We start from the raw sequence: 24,014 nt of genomic DNA, 5'->3' as shown, positions 1-24,014 counted from the left end.
CATTTACTTATTTGTGTATAGCGATATTGGAGTTGGTTCAGGTTCATCTCTACCTTGACTTAGTTATATTATCTCGCATTTCATCATACTTATATCATGATTTAGCTCAGTCGGCTGATAATACCTATTGAGTACCCGTGGTTTTTCTACTCATATTACACTTCTGTACCTTTTTGGTGCAGATCCGAGTACTAGTTTTCACCATTGATCGACGTTCATGCTGTTGAAGCTCAAAACAGCATCAACGTCGACGTAGGTGACTATGGAAAGATAGAAGGAAGTAGGTGGCTATCGACGTTCATGATATTTATGAGAAATATCAGTGATCTTAAACAACACAACTATGGAAAGGTTAGTTTATCTCATACTACTATTGAACGTTTATTCTTGAATGGCATGAAAGAGATAGAGATGTGGCTTCAAACATTTGCTCCTTGATCTAGAACACCAATGTAAAGGATCTCATGTGAAGAAGTTCTTGTTGTCTTGAATGGTGAAGACACTCTATCTTGCTTCTAGTTCACATCCAAAGTACCTAGGCAATTCATAGGAGTTTTATATTTTCACTAATAGCACTTTCCATACCCCTTTTAATGATCTTCACTAGGTATGGCACACTATGAACATGAAGATCAACATGTTTTAGTTATTATATCATTCCCTACGGTGAAAGTGTTTATGCATGATGACTGGTCGATTCCACATACAACATCCAAATTTAAGTTCCCATTTTACTAAGATGTGGAACGTTATTAGACAATATCGAGGTAAGACGAGCTTTAGCTAGAAAAGAAGGCAATGTATTTACACCATAAGTATGGTGTTTAATATGTTTCTATAAGATACTGATCTCTACTTATTTGGGTAATGAGTAAACATTGACTAACAAAGAAAAATTTAATTGGTTTTAGGTGGAACTTTTTTTTGTGTGCTATTATAATTTATTATCTGATGGCCACATTAGGAGAGTTCTAGCTCTATTAGTTACTTATACATAATTTCTCACAAATTTATCATGGTTGTTATTATTACATCAGTACTCCTGTATGGTTAGTAATGAAGATTAGTCCTACGTAATTCATTATCCTTTGTAAAAAAACAAAAGTAAAAGCTTCTCAAAATACAAAGAATCCTACCACATCTCATTTAGATATCAAACAAAACTTCAATTAAAATTTCTACTCTAATCACCGTGTTGAGTTTAAAAGATTAAACTTTCTACCTCTTCTTATTGTTAGATGCAAGGTATATCAAAAAAAAGGTGATGATAGACTGTATATGCAGTATGACACAGACAAAAGTTTCCTTAATTTAGGGAATAATCGGAAAATAAAGACTTGATACTTGCTCAAGAACCCAAGAATTCAACTTAAAAATAGTTAGAAACACCTAAAAGTAAACTATATACTTGACTACTCAACTATCTTGCCAGCCACCCCAATGCCCTACACTACCCCACCCCCTAAAAGGAATTTGATCATTAGAATAACAATAAACAAGAGACTTCAGTGCTTTATTCACAAAGGACAAAAGTTAAATCTAAATACTTGCCTGATCTAAGCATTAGATGTTTTAGAAAGCCAGAGTGAGAGTGTACATTCTATGGAGAAAGCCTCAACTATGGATCCTACCAACATTCTTGCACAGTTGCGAGAACCTATATCACTAAAGTATTTTTGTACAAGAAGAAACTACACAATACAAAATATGTATAATAAAGAACAAATTTTACTGTCAAAGCCAAAAACCTATATCAAATCATATGATTAATCTGGAGCAGAACTAAAAATAATATATTAAAGAACATATTGCAGGCTCAAATCCGTGAACAGTGCAAATAAGGGAAATTATGGCATGACCCAATTTACGAGTCATGATGGCACTTACTAAATTCCGCCTGTAGGTAAGCCAAAACCATAACCCGGTATAGGTAAAAAATTTGAGAACAAGTATATAAATAAATAAAGTGTTCTAGATAGATAAAAATAGTCAATACAAGATACAAATCCCATGACCTGGTATAGCAAGTATAAGAGCATCCAATAGTATCAATATAACTCAAAAGTATAGAATGGTTAATATATCTGTCTCAAAACAAAAGATTGAAATAAATATAGAAGAAATTGGGTGAATCGAACACCAAGAGCTCACCCTATCTCCAAAAATCAATCACCGCACGAACAATTATTAACGACAATGACTAGTACTTGGATCTGCACAAAAAAGGTACATAAGTGTAGTATTAGTACCAAAACAACGGGTACTCATTAGGTCATTGGCCGACTTAGCTAAACTGTAATATAAGCATGATAAATCTAAGATAACATAACTAAGTCAAGGTACAAAAATAAGCCTAAATCATCTCCTACATCACTGTACGTAATGATTAATTAAACCAAAATAACAAGATAACATAAGGCATCAACACATGCCAATATCACCGCGCATAATAAGTAAACAATTCAAAATAATAACGTATCATAAAACATTAGCACAAGAAACCACAAACAACAAATTTTTCTCCCATCAGCTAATTGGTGCAGAAAATAAAGAACTCATCACACCCTCCCATATGACCGGAGATTAGACTCAAGAGAAGAACGAAGCAATCGATCAATATTACAGGTAACTTTCATCATCATTCTATAATTATCACCAATATGACATTTACCAACATTATAACAATTTACCAACATTAATAATAATACCATCATTTAACAACCATATCATCGATACTCAAAAGTCACCATTATTAGATAACTATCTCTTATTAACTAATTTATTTAGTAACTAGTCATCATATAACTCGTAGTCATCACTCAACAAATATTCACCACGTATCTACTAATCACTATTCATTAGGTAATCATCATTTCTCATCTAAATTTATTTATTTTCTAATCCACATTTACCAACTAATCCTTGATTGTCAACTAGTCACTATTAGCCACTTAAACAACATTCACCGCTAATCATCATTGCCACAGATCCTCAATTATCACTAATCATCACCTATACCTATTTATATATATTTAACACTTGCTGGCTATAATTGACATTCGAAACATTAACAACATACCCAAACTTTATATAAGTAGATATCAGAATATAATTGTAATATATAGGGCATAGCCGGACTTAAACTAGTTTATGTGCTATAGGCATATCAATATAATCATCATCCAGCCTTGTTGGATATTAATGCATCATCATAGTCTTCCTCCGGTCTTACCAGGTATTAATATATCATAAAAATGCCTTCCAACCTTGTCAGGTATCAACTTCATCATAGTATCCTTGGGCCTTTTGGGGTATCAACATATCATCACAACGTCCTTCAACCTTGTTGGGTGTCAATACCATCATATTATCTTTTGGCCTTGCCAGACTTCCATATCATCATAATCGCTGGCAAAATCAGTAACATTAGTACGCATATAATCAACAATCATTATTTCAAGCATAACTAATTGAATAATTTCTCATATAATCAATAAGCTGACTTCTAGCATAATTCATGGCACTGTTGCTAATATCATCGTTAGGGATATTTTCTAGCATAAGTTATTAGACTGATCATAATTATAAGCAATATCATAAGGAATTTCTACCCTGGACTAGGCTATGGTATCTAAATCCACTATTAGGTTATAGCACACCATAATAAGTCCCTAGGTAAATGTTCTTCCCAAACACTACAACTAACTGAATCATAATAAGTAAGGCACTTCCATTATTGTAAGCAGCTAAGGCCAAATTACCCTAAGCATGATTAATTAGAGCATGATACTTAATCTTGAGCAATCTAAGGCATTCTCATTCTAAACATTAGAAATGAAGTCCAATTCACCTAGGGCCTAAGGAACAAGTCAAGCTTTCCAATTCTATGATTTTAACTTATCCTAAATTATCCAACCAACCCAAGTACTGTATTTTATCAATCAAACACCTAAAACCCATCCCAATAAAACAAAATATAATATTTATAATATGACATAGCTCAATCTATTAAAGGGTAAACCCAGCCTACCTTGACGCTGAAATAGGCTCAATTGCTTAACCTTCTAAAGACTCCTCAAGATGCCAAACTATCAAAAAGACATTCTAATAATCAATATGAGAATATCGATAACCATATTGCACACTATGCTTCGAGTCCAAAATTGACATCAAAATCCCATATGGGTAGCACTTACAAAAATCACATTTTCAAAACCAATCTAACGTTCATACAAGCTCAAGGAATCATTACCCTTAAAATGGGTTAAAACCAAGCTAAATTGGGGCTAAAATCAAGCACTAAGGATTTTGGATTTTTGAGAAATTACTCAAGAAATTTCAACAAGAAAATGCAAAATTTAGATTAAATTAGATGATAATAAAGGCTATCTAAGCTTCGCACTCACCAAAAAGCTTCAGTATTAAGCTAACGCACTATTTTAGGGTTTATGTCTCAAGGTAAAAGATGAATAATGCCCAAAATCATATAAATGGGCTCAATTTATACCTAGTCCAAGGCCTCGGCAGTCGCATTCGCAACCAACAAGTGTGTGATCGCATTACCTTTTGCGTGCCATCAGAGTGGCGATCGCACCATCTTCACTGCCAACGTTACCGCAATCTCGTCCCTTGGCTAACAATCGCCGCATAAATCCCATATGTATATACGAACTATGTAACCATACAAAATTCAATGTTCCAAACTCATTGGCACATTCTAATTTTTGATTTGAGGTTATTTTGACCAAATATGGGTCCCACACCCATATTTCATCTTCTCAACTTTCCGACCAATAGGTCAAAATGAGTTGGGTATCTTAAGAACCGAACCAAAGGTCTACCTAGCCTAAAATTGGCATTTTAGAGCTACTAGCATAGTTAGAATTGGCATTCAAGAACATTTTACTAGAGTTTTTGCCCGGTGGCCACTTGGAACCAACGAATTCTTCTAAATAAGGAATTGGCTCTACAAATCAAATGAACTACCCGGTAACTAAACTATCAGTCCTGTTAGTCATAAATAACTTGGGGAAGCTATGGAAAAGCTCTAAGGGAAAAAATAAGAGAAAATATGAAAAATACCCTAAAGGGTCATTACAATATCCACCACTAAAGTAACTTTCATATCTAAAAGTTAAATATTAGTATATACCTGAAGTCTCAAAAAGGTGAGGATATTGGGTCTGCATCTCGCTCTCAATCTCTGAAGTGGACTTCTCTACTAAACCTTAACTATAGGAATATCCTTAGTGAATAAACCACTTAACATTACTAGTCGAGATGAGCACCAGCTCCTTTACAAAGGTCAAACACTCGTCCAACTGTACTGAGTTCTATCCAAGTACATGAGACGGATCAAGGATATATCGCCATAAAATAGAGACATGGAAAATTGAATGAACAACAAAAAACCTGAAGATAAAGCAAACCATGAGCTACATCACTAAATGCGTAGAGAATCTCAAAAGGGCTAATATATCTCAACTGAGCTTGGCATTCCTCTAGAACCCCAACACGCCCTTCATGTGCGATACACAGAGAAATAAATAATCATCAACCCTAAATCTCAAGGCACGAAGCCTACGATATTCATACTCTGAACCGCTCTCAACCTATCCTAAATCACCCTAGTGGTATCCAACGACTACTAATGCAAATCAGTACCATAGGGCCTAACCTTAGAAGTTTCAAACCACCCCACTAGAGAACATCATCTTCTACGACAAATAGCCTCAAAAGGCGCCATCTTAATACTAGAATAATAGTTGTTGTAATATGCAAACTCTTCCAACGCTATGTGATGCTCCCACTGGCCTATAAAATCTATAACACAGGCTCGGAGCATATACTTAAGAACCTGAATTGTCTATTCAGACTGGCCAACTATCTACAGATGTAAGGATATATTAAGATCTACTAGACTACCTAACTCCTCCTGAAAACATCTCCAAAACCTCAATATAAACACTTAATCATGGTCTAAAATAATACAAATAGGCACACCATGCAAACGAACTATCTTTGAAACATATATATGGGTTAATATCTCAACACTGAAGGGCATTTGAATAGGAACGAAGTATGTTGACTTTGTCAAATGAAATACAATGACCCAAATACCATCAGAACCATGGGAAGTGCGAGACAACCCACTACCAAAATCCATGGTAATCCATTCCTATTTATACTAGAGAATAAGCAACCTTTGAGTCAATCAACCTTGTCATTGATGCTTCATCGTTATCTGCAAAAAACATAGGCAACTAGTAATAAAGTCTATCAGATCTCTCTTTATACCACTTCACCAATAGTGTTCTCTCAAATCTCTATATATCTTTGATGCATTAGGATGAATGGAATATCTAGAAATATAAATCTCATGAAAAATCAACTATATTAAGTCATCGATCTATGAAACACTAATGCGGTACGTTAAATCTCAAGACACCCTTAGAATCTATGGTGCTCCTCTCAGACTCATCATTCAACACCTAAGCTTACTATCCTCAAATTATCGATCTCAAATCTGCTTAAATAATGAGGACCACACCTCCAAACTAGCCAAAATCCTCCTAGGATCTGAAATATCAAGGTGAACCATTATGTTAGCTAAGGAGTAGATGTCTTGTTACATCATCCTCTGAGAAATAGAAATACAAGCCAAGCTACCCATACTCACTCCTTCTGTCTTAAGTAATCCACTACCATATTTTCCTAGCTCGGATAATACAAGATCTAAATATCATAATCCTTTAGCAATTTCATCCATCTATGTTGTCTACTATTAAGCTCCCTCTAGGGCATCCATGTAGAAGGCAGTGATGATCGATGAAAATCTAATAATACACACTAGAAAGATAATGCCTCAAACTCTTTAGCGCTAAGTCTACCGCCGCCAACTCCAAATCATGAGTAGAGTAGTAGCGCTCATGCATATTAAGTTATCTAGAAGCATAAGTAACAACACAATTCTTCTGCATCAATACACAACCTAGACCACTACCAGACTCATCATAAAAAATGGTGAATCCATCACCCACAACTAGAAGATCTAAAATAGGACCTGAAGTGACAAAGTCCTTAAGCTTTCCAAATCTTGACTACCACTCCTATGACCCTAGGAAAGGTACCTCCTTCTAAGTTACTCTATTTATAGGGGCTGAAATAGTATCAAACCCTTGATTAAACATCTATAATAACTGATAAAACCAATGAAGCTATGGACCTCAATTGGAGATGTGGGTCTAGCCCAATCAGGAATTACCTCAATTTTAGCTTGTCTACTATAGTACCATCCTTGGATAGCATATGTCCAAGAAAAGTCACTGACTCAAGCCAAAACTCACACTTGGAGAACTTGGCAAAAAACATATGATCTCTCAAAGTTTGAAGCCCAATCCTCAAATGTTGCCCATGCTTCTCTTTACTCCCTGAATATACAAGGATGTTGTCGATGAATAAAATCATGAACGAATCCAAATAAGGCCTGAATACTCGATTCATCAATCAAAGAACGTGGTTGGGGCATTAGTATATCCAAATAACATCACTAAGAACTCATAATGATCGTAATGGGTCCTAAAAGCTATTTTTGGGATATCCTCAACCCTAATCCTTAACTAATGGTAACCAAATCTTACATCAATCTTAGAAAAAATTGTCCCACCTAAATATGGTCAAACACATTATCAACGCGAGGCATAGTATAATAATTCTTTACTATCACCTTATTAAGCTGCCTATAACCCATATACATATGCAAGGAATTTAGCTCTTTAAGCTCAACAGGGGCTATACTGTAAGGTGCCATACAATTAGATGGATTCTAGGCTTCAAATCAATAGAAAATTTAATCTCACGAATAAGGGGCAAACTAGGCAGGTTCGTAGGGAACATATTAGGAAACTCACAAACAATATGAACAAAGTAAATCGATAGACACTCCACAGTAGTGTCACAAATATAAGCGAGATAAGACTCGCAACCCCTCAAAATATGCCTCCAAGCATGAACATAAGAAATAATCCCCATCAGCTTATGGCTTAACGTTCCCTGCCACATGAATAGGGGTACAATGGGCATGGCTAAGGTAATGATCTTGGAAAAACATTCCATGACTGCATTATAGTGGCATAACTAGTCCAGGCCCAGAATTATATCAAAATCAACTATATCTAGAATAATAAGATTTGAATAAGTATAAACATTACTAACAATCATAACACATGATCTAAAAACTCATCCACTACTAAAGAATCACTCATGAGTTTAGATACATACAATGGCACAGATAATACATAACAAGACAACTCCAATCGTGGTGAATAATAAGCAAAAATATAAGAGTAAGTGGATCCCGAATCGATTAAAGCAAGGACAAAATAGAAGCACTCCAAAATCATACTTGTAACAATAGCATTTGAAGTCTCCACCTCAGGTCTAGAAGGTACTGCATAAAACTTACCACGCTGGCCACCTGGAAAGATACCTGACCAACCTCTTATCCTTCTTGCCTGAGAACCTCCTCGAGTACCATAGAAACCACCCCTGTAATAATGAGAACCACCTCTAACGGAGGGATAAACTTCTCTAATAGAGGGAACACTTTGAGCTGAAAGAACAATCACTCTATTATTAGGGAAATCTCGCAAATTGTGACTAAGAAGTCCACAAGTAAAATAGTAAACATGAGCTGAACCAAAACCAACAGATTCGGCTGACTTGAAAGAGCAACCATGACTAGAATAACATGAAGATGAACCTCTTAAAGACTTATCATTGCCCTTAACAGGGCAACCACCAGTATTAGACTGACCTTTGTCGGTAATCTGAAGCATTGCTTGAACCGATATGATAAGATGAATGCGGAGGATACTTACTCTAAAAAATACTATCTTTAGGTTGGTAACTATGAAACCTCTCACCGAATCTACTCTAAATATAGTCCTTGTATCACAGTTCTCATGACCCTCATGGTGCATCTACTTCATCACCTAAGCATAATCAGATACCTCAGAAAAAGATCTACCCAATGCAACTAAACTCTGAGTAGACATACAAATGGGAAGCCTCAACCCTCTAACAAAGCATCAAACTCTCTCACACTCAGCATCCAAATATATTCCACATGCCTAGCCAATATGTGAAATTAAGCCTCGTACTTTACAATTATCTTAGTGAAACAACCTGAACCAAGGCCTTGTCATAATGGGCACTTCAAGACCAACTGGGATCGAAGACCACCCCAATACCCAACCTAACCAACTAGCATAAACCCTGTGTCAGATGAATTTCAACTATATAACAAGATATTAAATTTGTATCAACCCAAACTCTAAGAAAGGTCTATAATCTTGACTGATATAAGACAAAAATATGCAAAATGAAAATGACACACAAACAATGGAAAACACTAAAAATAAAGAAACAAGATAGAAAATAAAAAAGATAGATAGATTGACATAAACCAAAAACAAGAGGACAACTATGGGTATCAAACCCTATACCTTCCTATCAATCACCGACAACACCAACCTCTTATTACGACATAACAGAAATAGATTTTAAAGCACCCATATCCCTCATGAATCAAAAAGTTCCCAACAAGTTTCTACAAAGCACTATCAAGTGTATTCAAAATATCATTCATTAACTACCTAAAAATGAAAGAAAAATATCTATTTATAGCCATGGGATGTTTATTACATAATAGGCCCAAAAGTGATACTAAAAGGTATTGGGGCTAAAAGTGACCCAAAGCCCAAAACAATGATATGGACACTCGTACTCTCTCAAAGCCGAAGCTATAATCCAAATGAGGTGTCACCTATTCCTTTCTTGGAGGATATCACCAAATAAAGATTCTTTCCAAGCTATCCTTCATTCATGTATTTGACTTCCTAAAAGGACCAAATCTTGGATCCGTAGATATGCTCCTTGAAGCATCGATCCTAAAGGAGTGGAACCCATTGATCTTGTATCATCTCTTCTTTCTTGAAGAGGATTCATCCTCGAATCCAACTCCTTTATCAACTTGTCATTGCACCATTCTAGTTTGGAATCCTTTGGTAAGAATTTCCTTAGGCTTTTATGCTCATTTTCAAATGGCATTCTTCTTGCATCCTCCTTTAATGTTGTTATGCCAGGTAAAATGCTAGCATCATGGTTAGCAAACAATAAAGGATCTATGTTAGAATTTTCCTTTTCACTTTGGAAAGGCTCATTGCTTAGTTGGAGTTGGATTAGTTGTACAACAATTTGGATCTTGTATCGTATTTGGTTGGTTAAAGGGAGTTTGGACATGGGGTCGAGTATTAGGAGAGAAATCCCATAAATATTCCCCAATTTTTGTCAACCTACCATCTATCCTTTCCAATCCATAATAAAAATTCGACAACTTCTCATTCATGGCTTCGATTTCCTTCTTCCCTTTTAAGTGTGGCCATTTTTCCCCCAGTCTTTCATATCTTACTGCAAACCCATGATGGCTTCCATTATTTCCTCCTTTGAGATAGGTTGAACCTTAATTCCCGAGGCCAAGGTAACGACAACTCACTTAAGAAATAAGAACTTGAATTCAAGAATCAAAACTACAAAGGAACAAATATAAACGACAAAATGAATATCATATATAAGGCAAAAAGACTTGAATTCAAGAGTTAAACTAAGAAAATAAAAGATAAAAGAAGGAAAATACACAAGATTTTAAGACATAATAAAGAACAAATCAAGAACTAATTGAACAACCAAGTAGGTTACGATTTAGTTGTTAATTACTATCAAGAATCAAGGACAAGAAAGAATGGATTAAAAGATGGAATTGATGATTTTGGAACCTTATTTGATGGAGTTTTGAAGTTGATAATGTGTTCAAGAGAGTTGGAGGTGTATTGGAAGTGTGTCAAGAGCACATGCGTCCTTGAGGTGTGGCCGCACCGTGAGAGCATATGGAATGCAGGTGGAACGTAGCTGGGGACTTGCTTTCTAGTTTGTCCTACGTCTGAGGTGCTAGAAAAGAATGACAATACACCCAGCGAAGGTCAGGCATACCTCACTTTCCCAATAGCTTAAAATTTTACTTTGGACCTCAAATGGTCCCACTTTTTTGTCCTTAAGTCGGAATATTCTTTAAGATACACTTTTGTACACCTTTTTTTTTCACTTTTGAGGATCAAACAACCAACTTTTGAAGAAAAATCCCCTTGAAATTCAAATTTCTCCAAGAACACTCAAAAACACCAAAACTTCAAAATTCTCTCTTAAACCATTGATTAAAATTTGATGAAATTTTGACACGATGCTATTTTCAACCTTATAAACATATTACTCACATTATTTTGTTCAAATTCACAACCAAAAATTCCATATTTTAAATCCACCTTCAACCTTCAAACTTGAGCTTCTTAAGAACAATGGCAGATCCTTTGATTCTTCTTCGATTGAGCTCAATTTTAAGGTTTAGACTCTAATGATGTTAGAAAACAAGAATCTAACACCAAAAAATAAGAAAAACTATGAAATCAATGACTCCAAATTTGACCTAAATAGAAAAACATGAATAGTGAAATTTTTTTGGGATTTTTGATCTTTCAACAAAACGAGAGCCAAGATTGACTTCATGGGAACGAAATTAAGCTCTGCTCTAATACCAAATGATACAAGATAAAACTACTAAAATGGAAATGACACACAAATAATGGAAAAAACTAAAAACAAAGTAACAAGATAGAAAATAAAGGGATAGATAGATTGACACAATGAGATAAAGAGAGGACAACCTAAGGGTCTATCAAACTCGAAGAACTTTCTATCGAAATATCACTAGCACCAACCTCTTATGACGACGTCACGAGAACGGACCCGAGCAATCCATGTTTCTCACATTCAATATAACTCCCAAAAAGTTACCATTAAATACTCTTAAGTGCATTTCAATTCATCATTCATAAACCACCTAAAATGAAAGAAAACTAGTTATTTATAACAATGGGTTATTTATTACACAATGGGCCCAAAAGTTACCCTAAAAGCTATGGGGCCCAAAAGTGACCTAATGCCCAAATTAATCAGATGGACGCCCATACTCTCTCGAAGCCCAATCTATCATCCAAATGCGGTGTCGCCTATTCCTTTCTTTAAGCGTATCACCAAATAAAGTTTCTTTTAAAGCTATCCTCCATTCACATATTTAACCTCCTAAAACAACCAATTCTTTTATCCGTAGATGTGTTCCTTGAAGCATCGATCCCAAAGGAATGGAGCCCAATGATCTTGTATTAGTGGCCAACCCAAGAAAGTCCAACCATCCAAAACCCCACCAATACCGGTACCAAAATAAAAACAATAACCAAGTTCCTGTCCATAACATAACATAAGATGATGGAATAATCATAAATTAAAAAAAATGGTATTAGCTCCAAAACCAATGCCAATTCTAAGGCTGACACCAATACCGACACTATCCATTCCAACCCATAGTAGTTCACAAAGCCTCTACCCATAGGAATAAAAATATCTGGATGGGACATACCCCCAACCATAGCCAAAACCAATGTCCATTGTAATGCCCTAAATCTGAATACCCGGATCGCTACACGGTGCTCATGACCCCGAAGGACCACAAGCTAACCCATGACTGATATCTGTACCTGAAAATTGCATAATATACTATATGAATGCGGAAATAAAGGATTAAAGGCCATAAGGTTCAAAACTGTAACATAACTGATAAAAATATAATATCTGGATGGGGTATGAAATACTCAAAAAACTAAAATAACTGTCTAAATATGATAATCTGAAAATCCTCTAACTGACTGAACTTTTGGAATAAGGAGTTGATGGGATATGTCCCCAAATAACTTTAACTAATTAATCAATTAATGAGATAATAAAGTAATGGTCATGTCCTTGAAGGATGAGGTCTCATTGGTAACTCTGACTGGTTAGACAGAATGTTATTAATGCTCTGGAGTTCGTGCTTCTGAACCTATGGTATAAAACACCATAGCACGTTTTAATTTACTAGTATACATATGAGGTAGGCTGAATGCAAAGGGTTCACATGCATAAACTATACTAACTGACTGGGTAACATGAATGTGAGAATGCATGCATGAATACATAATAACTGTGACTGAGTTCGTGAAAACATGATTACTAAACCTGAGTACTGATAACATGAGATATTGATAACTATATAATTAAAACAACTAGTACTGAGAAACTGTATCTAACAGTCTAGATTATGATGCAACTACTATTCTAAGTTGACTGTATCTGACAGTCCTGAATTCTATAACTAAAATTATGGGAAGTAGTTATCTAACCGACATAACCCTAATACGCCATTATGGCTGAGTTGGGATCCAATCTGTAACCCCATTTGGAAGGGTATCAATACCGCGCCACCGGTAAGGATAAGCTGTGAGTGACCCTCATCTGACAGCATCTCCAAAAGAGAATGGTGGGACCCTCATCTGATAGTACTTATCCTCCTCATCAACCCTTATGTGGTGGTGTTGATTTCTCAACTTATGCTGGCTGCAAAGTTCTGGAATGCAAGGATACTTTTAAGAATCATACCCTCATTTGACAGTATGTGTTCCTATCCTTGGGTTCACCAGATGATAATCCCTACTCCCATCTAAATAGAAACTGAAATGGATTACTAAAATAAACTAGACTGAATTAATTGAGTTTCGTTGACTGAAGGAATAGTAGTAAGATTACTGTATTAGTGAACTTTCATGAGTCGCACGACTGACTAAGTTCTACAGATCGTGGCTTGATTGAGGATGTCGTGAAATCATGACACTAAATCTAGGCACACAACTATATTTTTTAGGTATAAGTATCCCCAAGACTCGATGGAAAGAAACTGACAAAACCATGGCTTTCTTGAATACATTACCACCATCACAATCCTTAATTCATTCATTAAGGCATTTCATCAAACATTTGACATGCATAAACTTATACATAAATGGGGATTTCATATTATCATACTCGTATGACACTTTTCTTTCACATAGGCATTTAGTCAAACACATGGGGGGCATGATTTGGTTATACAATCATCAACACATCAAATAATCATGGATACATCAATCAACTTATAATTTGAATGGGGGTTTATCATGATTCTTATGCAAGTCTTCATATACAAGGGTCAACTATTGAAATAGGTAATTTAAAACACTAATCAAAACCCCGCAATTCAATTTAAATCATGAACATTCATTAATACACAAATCTTTGATTTTGGAAAGAGATTTTTGAGCTTCATGGGTGAAAGGGACCTATGAATCAACACATGAAATACCTTAATTGTGAGTTTCTTGAAGTTCTTGGACTTGAAGAACTTGAATTTCTTGGTTTCTTGAAGAAGAATTTGGATCTTGTTCTTGGGGATTTCTTTGAGAGGAAACCCTAATTTGATATTGTGAATGAATAATGAACTTATGAGCCTTGGTCTGATATAATTAGGGGTTAAAATGGTTGGAAAAAGACCCAAATACCCTTTAAAAATTACTTAAAATTTGTTGAATGGGACCTGCGATGACTCGTGCGAAGGTTCGTCGTACGTGGACCAAAAAATGATTCACTGCCTTATAGCAACGGCTTGGGCGATGGTCCATCACAAGTTCTACAGTCTGTCAACCTATCCGTCATACCTTATCCATTAGGTTGACTCACTGCCTTGGCTACAACGGTCCATCGCTATATCGACGATCCGTCAAAGCGGCCGTCACACCTAGGTCATTCTGACAGCTCTGAGTAAAACTTCCATAACTCTTTACTCCAATACTGGATTTGTACGATATTGGTATTGTTGGAAAGCTAGTTCAATTTCCCACATGATAAAAAGTGAATATCTTAAAAATTCCACATGTACAAAAATGGATTCATATTTCAAAGTAAGTTTCTAACATTTTTGGGATGATTTCTAGCTAGGTAGAAGTACGGGGTATTACATCCATAAAATAAAAAAGGTATGTAAAGATGTCCATGATATTAAATGGAGACTTTCGAAGTATGGAAGATCACCACTTTAATCCAATAGCCAATCCCGAATATGATCACTAAGCAGGAGATGTAGAATGGCTGGTTCCTATATCGTGTGGGGATACAACCGCCTGAAGAAGGGTTAGTGGGTGAACGCTAGCAAGTACTCAAGATATGGATAAAATAATGCCAACTATTTAAACCAAGTAACCCAACCATATGCATAAACAATCGTGCATACCTATAAATATATATAACCATGCTGGGAAAAAGAATAAGGTGTAGCATGCTTTTTAAGAAAATTAACCTGGATATATGTAGCTTAACCATTCTAGAAACACCCACAGGCTATATAGGCCCAGTGTAACCCCCTAAATGAGCCCTGATGCGTGTTGCGGCACAAATTAGAGATACCATAGGAGTAGGGGATTCCTGATAACCCTTAATTCTCTATGATACATATGTACAAGTGTACTTAGGGTATTCTCGTATACCCCATACGCATCATGTATTCTCACCAAGACCAATCCTTATATCAGCAAACATGAGTTTCCAGTGTCTGTCCATTGGACTCATACCTTAAAGGTTAACTATCACACCCCACCATTATTGCCAAATAAAAACCATTACTAGACAACCAAACCATCATTTTATTTATTACTAACCAAGGCTATATGTAGTGGTATCTTAATACCGACTATATCTTTTAAGTAATGTTCTTTCCATCCTTTTAGAGAAAAAGGAATTCCCATGTACCCATAGATTACATTATGAAGTTAGCTTGGAGATTCCCATGTACCCCACAAGTATGTTTATTACTTAGTTTTATTAGGGGATTTCATTTTACCCCATAAGAATGTTCAATTAACCATAACCATGACCACAAAGACCTTACCATTTAACTATTCCAAACCATTTATGCTATTTAAGGTTCCATTACCAAGTTTTACTATGCAATAGTACCATTAAAAGTCCAATAATATTGTAAAAGCATTCTCATAGGCATTTTATGAAACACATTGAGGGCCTTGTGTTTCCAAAACAAAACCAAGTACCAATTAACCATTCTCATGCAACCAAATGTCCAAACCTCCATTAAAATATGCAAATCCATAATTAAAACATTTGAAAACTATAACAAAACAATTATAAAAAAAACCCCAACATATATTTGAAAACACAAAACCATACATAAAATATGCAATGAAAGAAATTCATAAAACATGACTTTTGTTTGAACTAATAGTGAGGGAGGAGTAACATGCCTTAGATTGAGAAAACGATGAAATAAATCACCCCTATGATTCTCAATTGACCACCTTGAAGGAAACCCTAGATTTTTGTTAACCAAGAGTCTAGAGAGAGTTTTGAGTGTTTGATTGATTGCAAATAGGTTAATGAACCCTCAAAAAGGCTTTTAAAGTCTTGGGGTCCTAAGGATTTATAAGGGGAAATGTCTAGATTACCCCAACTTAAACAACATAAAATTCCTGCATATGGGTATGACTCTTCATCCACGTATACCCTATGATACTAGTGGTACCCACAACTTATTTTAGAGGCATCCCTTGGACCCCCAACGCTGTCTAATATACAAAAAGAAAGCCCAAATCATACCCAAGTAGATAACTAGTACCATGAAACCGTACCCAAGGCATAATCAAGAGAGGTTATAACTGTCCAACATATGAGTTGGACTATTACTCTATCTCACAACTCATGGTGAGCCACTCATACTCAAATCCAAGTTAAGTTACTATGTTTCAGATTAAGTGAAGAAAAACCTAACCATACGACCCATCACCCACATATGAATTGTACCCACCCAAAGTCGTACCCATTATAAAAACATAAACACCTAACACCACCCAACACTAGACAACATATGAATGGGCCATATTACCCATACCCTACCATATAACTAGTACCCAAACTTTTCTGATGCCAAAAATGAAAAACCTAGGAAATCTTCTAAGGGTCAAAACTCAGGGTGTTTCAGCCTCCCCTACTAGGATCAATTGTCCCCAAATGATAGACAAGGTGGTACAAGCATGAAGTATACCCCAACATAACCATTCCATTATTTAACTAATTTATAAAACAAAGACTCAAGGAAATCAAAATTCTTCTAACTAATTTAGAAAATAAAGATGTGATCAAGAACATATACCTTTCGCATAAACATCCAGATCAAAAAACAAGTGTGGATACTTGAACTTAATGTAAAACCCCGAACATAGTTTCCAGAATGCTACACGATGCTCATGACCCCAAAAGACCACAAGCTAACCCATGACTGATATCTGTACCTATGTACTACATAATATAACATGATAATGTAGAAACATGCACTGAAAGGCCATAAGGTTCAATACTCAATAAAATATGAATAATAAAACTTCTAAGTAGGGTAATAAAATACCCAAAACAAAACTAAAAATACTAAAATTTGAAACATAATAGTCTGTATCTAGTCTTAAAGCCTCTAATGTCTGAATAATCTAAATAAGGAGTTAACGGGATATGTCCCCAACTAACTTCAATTAATAAGATATTGAATAAGATAGTAAAGAAATAATCATGCCCTCAAAGGATGAGGACTCACTTCAGACTCTGACTATTGAAACTGCAATCTATTGCTGATCTAAAACTTGTGTCTCTGAACTTATGGTGTAATATAAAAAGAAAGCACCATAGCGCAAATGCCCCAGTATAATGAAAATAATGAGTATACATGTGAGGAAGGCTATATGCAAGGGTTTACATGAATAATTATCGCTATCTGACTGTCTAACATGAATGTGAGAATGCATGCATAAATATGTAACTATAACTAACAATGTGATAACATGATTACTGAGTCTGAATACTGATATCTAGATATATTAATAACTGATATGACTGATAACATGAGTGACTGTATTTGACAGTCCTGAATCTGATGGAACTATCTGAGTTCCAAACTTTATCTGAGTTGACTGTATCTGACAATTATGAATTCTGAAGAACTATCTAAGTTCTATTACAGAAACTGATTGACAGTATTTGAAAGTCCTAATTCTATAACATGAAACTGTGGGGAGTAGTTATCTAACCAACATGCCCCTAATATGCAATTATGGTTGAGTTGGGGTCCAATCTGTAACCCCAATTAGAAGGGTGTCAATACCGCATGACTGGTAAGGATAAGCTATGGGTGACCCTCATCTGATAGTGTCCTCTATACAAGAATGGTGGGGCCCTTATCTGATAGTACTTATCCACCTCATCAGTCCTCATCAATAGTGTTGTTGTCTCAACTTATGCTGGCTACATAGTTTTGGAATGCAAGGATGACTGTTAAGGATCACGCCCTCATCTGATGGTGCATTTCCCTATCCTTGGGTTCACTCGGTCATAATTTTTTATCCTATCTGAATGGACATTGAACATGATTTACTAAACTAAACATGAGTTGAATTACTACATTTCGTTGACTGATAGAATACTATTGATATCTAATAACTAACTAAGTTCCTGAGATCATGAAGATTTTTCTAAGCAATAAGACTGCCTGAAGTCTAAGGATTCATAGCTTGATTGAGTGTATCATGAAAACATGACATGGCTCTAGGCTCACAACTAATTTTTTGGGTACAAGTACCCCAAGGACTCGATAGGGGTATAAGCTTTTACATACATGGGGATTTCAGGATATCATGCTAATTAGATAATTTTCCTTCGTCTAGGGATTTAATCAAACACATGGAAGGCTTAGAATGTGTAAACAACATCATACAACAATTAACTATCTTGATTCAATTCTAATTTAATCATTCAGGGGTTTAGTCATAGGATTTCATGAATCTATGCCTATACAAATCAACCCATGTGGAATTTAGCACTCATTCATGGAATACAATTCAATTACTCATTATCAACATGAAAAAGAGCAGCCAAATCATGAAATTCATAAGAAAATCCATAATTTGGATTTAGAAAAGGGATTCTTGGGCTTCATGGATGAAAGGAGTCCATGAATGAACACTATGCATACCTGGGTTAAGGTTCTTAATGTTCTTGTACTTGAAAAATTGGAAATCACTTAGTTCTTGAAGAAGATTGAATTTTGTTCTTAGAGATTAAGGTTAGAGATAAAGCCTAATATTTGTGTGAAATTATTATGAGAATGTAATTTCTGGCCGGATTTTACTAGTTATATAAAGGGGTGGAAAAAGATTAAAAATCCCCTTTATAATGACTTGAAAATTTCCTAAATGGAAACTGCGATGGATCATGTGATGGTCCATCACTGGGTCAATGGTCAATCGTTTTAACCGTCGTAGGTGGACCAGAATAGGGTCTCACTGCCTTGGTAGCGACGGTTCATGCGATGGTCCATCACTGGATCGACAGTTCATCGACCTGTTCATCACACCTTATCCATAATATTTACCGACTGCCTTGGCTTCGACGGTCTAAGCGACGGTCCATCGCTAGATTTACGGTCTGTCAACCTGGCTGTCGCACTTGTGCAATTCTAACAGCGCTGTGCAAAACGTCCATAACTTCTTCCCCTGATATCAGATTTTGATGAAATTGGTATCGATGGAAAGCTTATTCAATTTTCCACATGATGGAAAGTGAAAATCATAAAAATACCACGTGTAAAAAAATGGTTTCATATTTCAAAGTAAGTTCTGACATCCTTGAGATGATTTCAGGATAAGAAAAGGCACGGGTAATACAATATCTCCCCTTGAGAAAATTTGTCTTCGAATAATACTGACTGAGAGGGGAAAGACTAGGCTGAACATGAATAATTGGAATATGATCTCATGACTGGCCTGACTGACAGTCTGAATATAAAATACTGAACATGCATATCTGATGCATGCATAACTGATCCATGAATGCATAACTGAGTCTTCTGAAGAACTAAGTTTTTCACTACTAGAATGCATATCTGATGCATAAATACATGACTAAACTGATACATGATTTACTTTATACCAAGTTTATGATGGGAACATGAACATAAAATTGAATTCCAAGTTCGTGATGAACACAGAACATGAACACAGAACATGAAACTGAGTAAGCTTAAGGAGAACTCTTACCTTGAGATTGGTTTAAGTTGGCGGAGAAGAGGTGAGGATACTTGGTGTGCATGTCTGCATCTGCTTCCCAAGTAGCTCCCTCGAAGGACTGATTTCTCCAAAGAACCTTAACTAGAGGGGCCTCTTTGTTCCTCAATCTACGAGTCTGATAGTCTAAGATCTCGACTGAAATTTCTTCATAAGAGACGCTGTTATGAACATCAATGCTCTGAATAGGGACTACTACTGACGGGTCACCTATAAAATTCTTAAGCAAAGAGACATAGAAGATTGGATAAAATGAGGCTAGATCTAAAGGCAATTCTAGCTCATAAGCTACATTGCCAAAACAACTGAGAACCTTGAAGGGATCAACATATCGGGGACTGAGCTTTCCCTTCTTACGGAATCTCTTCACTCCCTTCATGGGAGAGATCTTTATATAAATAAGATGACTGACCTCAAACTCGAGATCCTTGCTATAAACATCTACATAAGACTCCTGTCGGCTCTAAGAAGCCCAGAGTTTTTCTCTTATCAACTGGACTTTGTCTAAGTCATCGAATACTAAGTCAGGACCTGTGACTGAGGCCTTACTAACTTCTAACCAACCAATTAGATATCTACATCTCCTACTATAGAGATCTTTAAATAAAGCCATCTGAATACTGGAATGATAGCTGTTGTTGTATGAAAAATCAATCAAAGGCAAGTGGTCATCCAAATTACATTTGAAATCAATTGCACGCGCTCTTAGCATATCTTCTAGAGTCTGAATGGTCCTCTTTGCTTGACTATCTGTCTGAGGATGGAACGTTGTACTGAGATGAATTTGGGTACCAACACCCTTTTGGAATGCTTTCCAAAAATAAGAGGTAAACTGGGTACCTCTGTTTGATATAATTGATAATGGAACACTGTGCAATTTGACCAACTCTTTGATGTACAGTTTGGCGTAATCCTCGACTAAATAGTGAACTGGAAGTAAAAAGGCTGATTTAGTCATTTTGTCTACAATGACTCAAAATGAATCATGCTTATGATGAGTTCAAGGCAAACTAGTCATGAAGTCCATGTTCATCACTTCCCACTTCTAAGTAGGAATACTAAACTCCTGTATAGTACCACTAGGCTTCTAATGCTCTATCTTAACTTGCTAACATGTGGAGCACTTCGCCAAAAACTCTGCAACATCTCTTTTCATCCCATCCACCAATAGATCCCTCACAAGTTGTGGTACATCTTTATGGCTCCTGAATGAATAGAGTAATGCACACCATGCACTTCTGCAAGAATTCGCTGCGTTATGTCATCTACGTCCGAAACACAGAGACGACCCTGAAAATGAAGAACACCATCTCCCCTTTGGGAGAAAACCTCTATTTTCTGATCCTAAACTAATTCTTTCAACTTGACAAGGCTGGGATCTCTATCTTGCTTTTCTTTCACCTCAGAAACTAGAGATAATTCTAAACTGCTCTGTACACATACACCATGCTCTGAAGAATCGACTAAGCGAATGCTTAGTCTGGTAAACTGATGTACTTCTTGAGCTAACTTCTTCTTACTATCCTTAACATGAGAAACACTACCCATAGATAATCTACTGAGAGTGTTGGCCACTATATTGGCCTTATTCGGATGATAAAGGACATACATGTCATAATCTTTCAAGAGCTCTAACCACCTTCTCTGATGAAGATTGAGATCTTTCTGAGAAAAGACATACTGAAGGCTCATATGATCCATGAACACATCTATATGAACACAGTATAGGTAGTGCCTTCAAATTTTCAAGGAAAAGACTATGTTTCTAACTCGAGATCATGAGTAGGATAATTCTTCTCATGGGGTTTAAGTTGTCTGGAGGCGTAGGCTATGACCTTACTATGCTATATGAGGACATAACCCAAACCTACTATAGATGTATCACAATACACTACGAACCCATCTGAACTATCTGGAAGAGTTAATACAGGAGCTAAGGTAAGTCGAGTCTTCAAATCCTGAAAACTCTTCTCGCAAGGATCTGACCACTGAAACTTAACCTTCTTCTGAGTCAATTTGGACATAGGGGATGCAATAGATAAAAATCCCTCAAAAAACCATGTGTAATAGCAAGCCAAACCCAACAAACTCCTACTATCTGATGGAGAGACAAGGCAAGGCCAATTCTTACTGCTTCAGTCTTCTAAGGATCTACTCTAATGCCATCACTGGAAATGATATGACCAAGGAATTCTATTAGCCTTATCCGAAATTCAAACTTACTAAATTTGGTAAATAACTGATGATCTTTGAGAGTCTGAAGTACAGTCTTGAGATGGTCTGCATGATCTTGCTCATTGCAAGAATAGACAAGGATATCATCTATGAAGACTATGATGAACATGTCTAAGTACTACTTGAACACACATTTCATCAAGTCCATGAAAGCGGCTGGGGAATTGTTAAGACCAAATAATGTGACATAGAATTGGAAGTGACCATACTGAGTACAAAAAGCTATTTTTGGGATGTCACATTCTCAAACTCTAAGCTGATAATAGCCAGATCTGAGGTCTATCTTAGAGAAATAACTGGAACCCTGAAGTTGGTAAAAAAATTCATCGATTCTGGGAAGAGGATACTTGTTCTTAACTGTGACCTTGTTGAGTTGACGGTAATCAATGCACATTCTAAGAGAACTGTCTTTCTTGTGCACGAATAATACTGGAGAACCCCATGGGGAAACATTGGGTCTGATGAATCCCTTATCTAAGAGATCTTTTAATTGTTCTTTTAGTTCTCTGAGTTGCGCTGGTGCCATTCTGTATAGCGGAATAGATATAGGCAGAGTATCTGGAAGGAGATCAATGTCGAAGTCTATGTCACTTTCTAGAGGAATTCCTAGAAGATCTTCGAGAATGATATCTGAATATTCATTTACGATGGGAACTGATTGAATACTGGGAGTTTTGGAAATAGAATCCTTATCATGAACAATATAATAGACACATCTCTTAGATATCTATTTCCTTGCCCAAAGGTAGGAAACAAGCTGAACTCTGAAAGCTGAAGTACTACCCTTCCACTCTAGGATGAGTTTATTTGGAAACTGAAACTGGACTATTCTATTTCTGCAGTCGACTGTGGTATAATAGGAATGAAGCCAATCCATGCCGAGAATGAAATCAAAATTAGTCATCTCTAATTCGACTAAGTCTTCTAAAGTGACTTTCTAAAATATCATAACCAAGAAGTTCATGTATATCCACTGAGCTATGATAGTTTTACCCATTGGGGTAGAGGCTGAAAAGGGCTCTGCTAGAATTTTAGGATAGATTTTAAAATCAACTGCTATATAAGGAGTAACAAAAAGACAAATAGGCTCCTGGATCTAGCAAAGCATAAACATGCACATAAAATGTTTGTAACGTAACAGTAATTACATCAGGAGAATCTTCCTGATCTTGTCGAGTCTAAAGAGCATAAAGGCCATTTGGGCATTGCCCACTAGTAGCACTGGTGATGACATGCTTTTGTGGGCGACCGGACTGAGATAAGGAGTGAAGATGTCTCTGATAACCTGACTGATGGCAGTCTCTAACTCTGTGGCCTAGTTTTCCACAGCCGAAACAGACATCGGTGCCAGCTCTGCAAGCACCCTTGTGGTTCTTACCACAAGTCTGACAAAGGGGATTAGTTTGGGAATTGCTGACACTGCCCTGAGACATAGAGTCTGGCACCCTATCTCTAAACTTAAGAGCTAGAGCACTGACTACAGAAGGAGCTGGAACTGATGACTTAGGGAGAAACTAAGAATGATTTCCTCCCTCTGACTTAGGCTGACTAAAATTGAAGCTACCTGTCTTAGCTTTCTTATTCTGTTTTCCCTCTGCTTAATCTTCTACTCTTTTATCTGCTGAGCATCAGTCATAAATCTGGATA

At 36.2% G+C, this 24,014-nt stretch overlaps 1 pseudogene; it reads left to right on the top strand.

The window, feature by feature from the left end:
- The first annotated feature begins 300 nt into the window (after nt 1–300).
- Nucleotides 301–783, top strand: LOC124888901 (annotated as a pseudogene).
- Nucleotides 784–24,014: the final 23,231 nt, after the last annotated feature.

Source organism: Capsicum annuum, chromosome 11 (assembly GCF_002878395.1).
Source record: "Capsicum annuum cultivar UCD-10X-F1 chromosome 11, UCD10Xv1.1, whole genome shotgun sequence".
NCBI lineage: Eukaryota > Viridiplantae > Streptophyta > Magnoliopsida > Solanales > Solanaceae > Capsicum > Capsicum annuum.
This window is presented reverse-complemented; position numbering and strand designations above follow the sequence as displayed.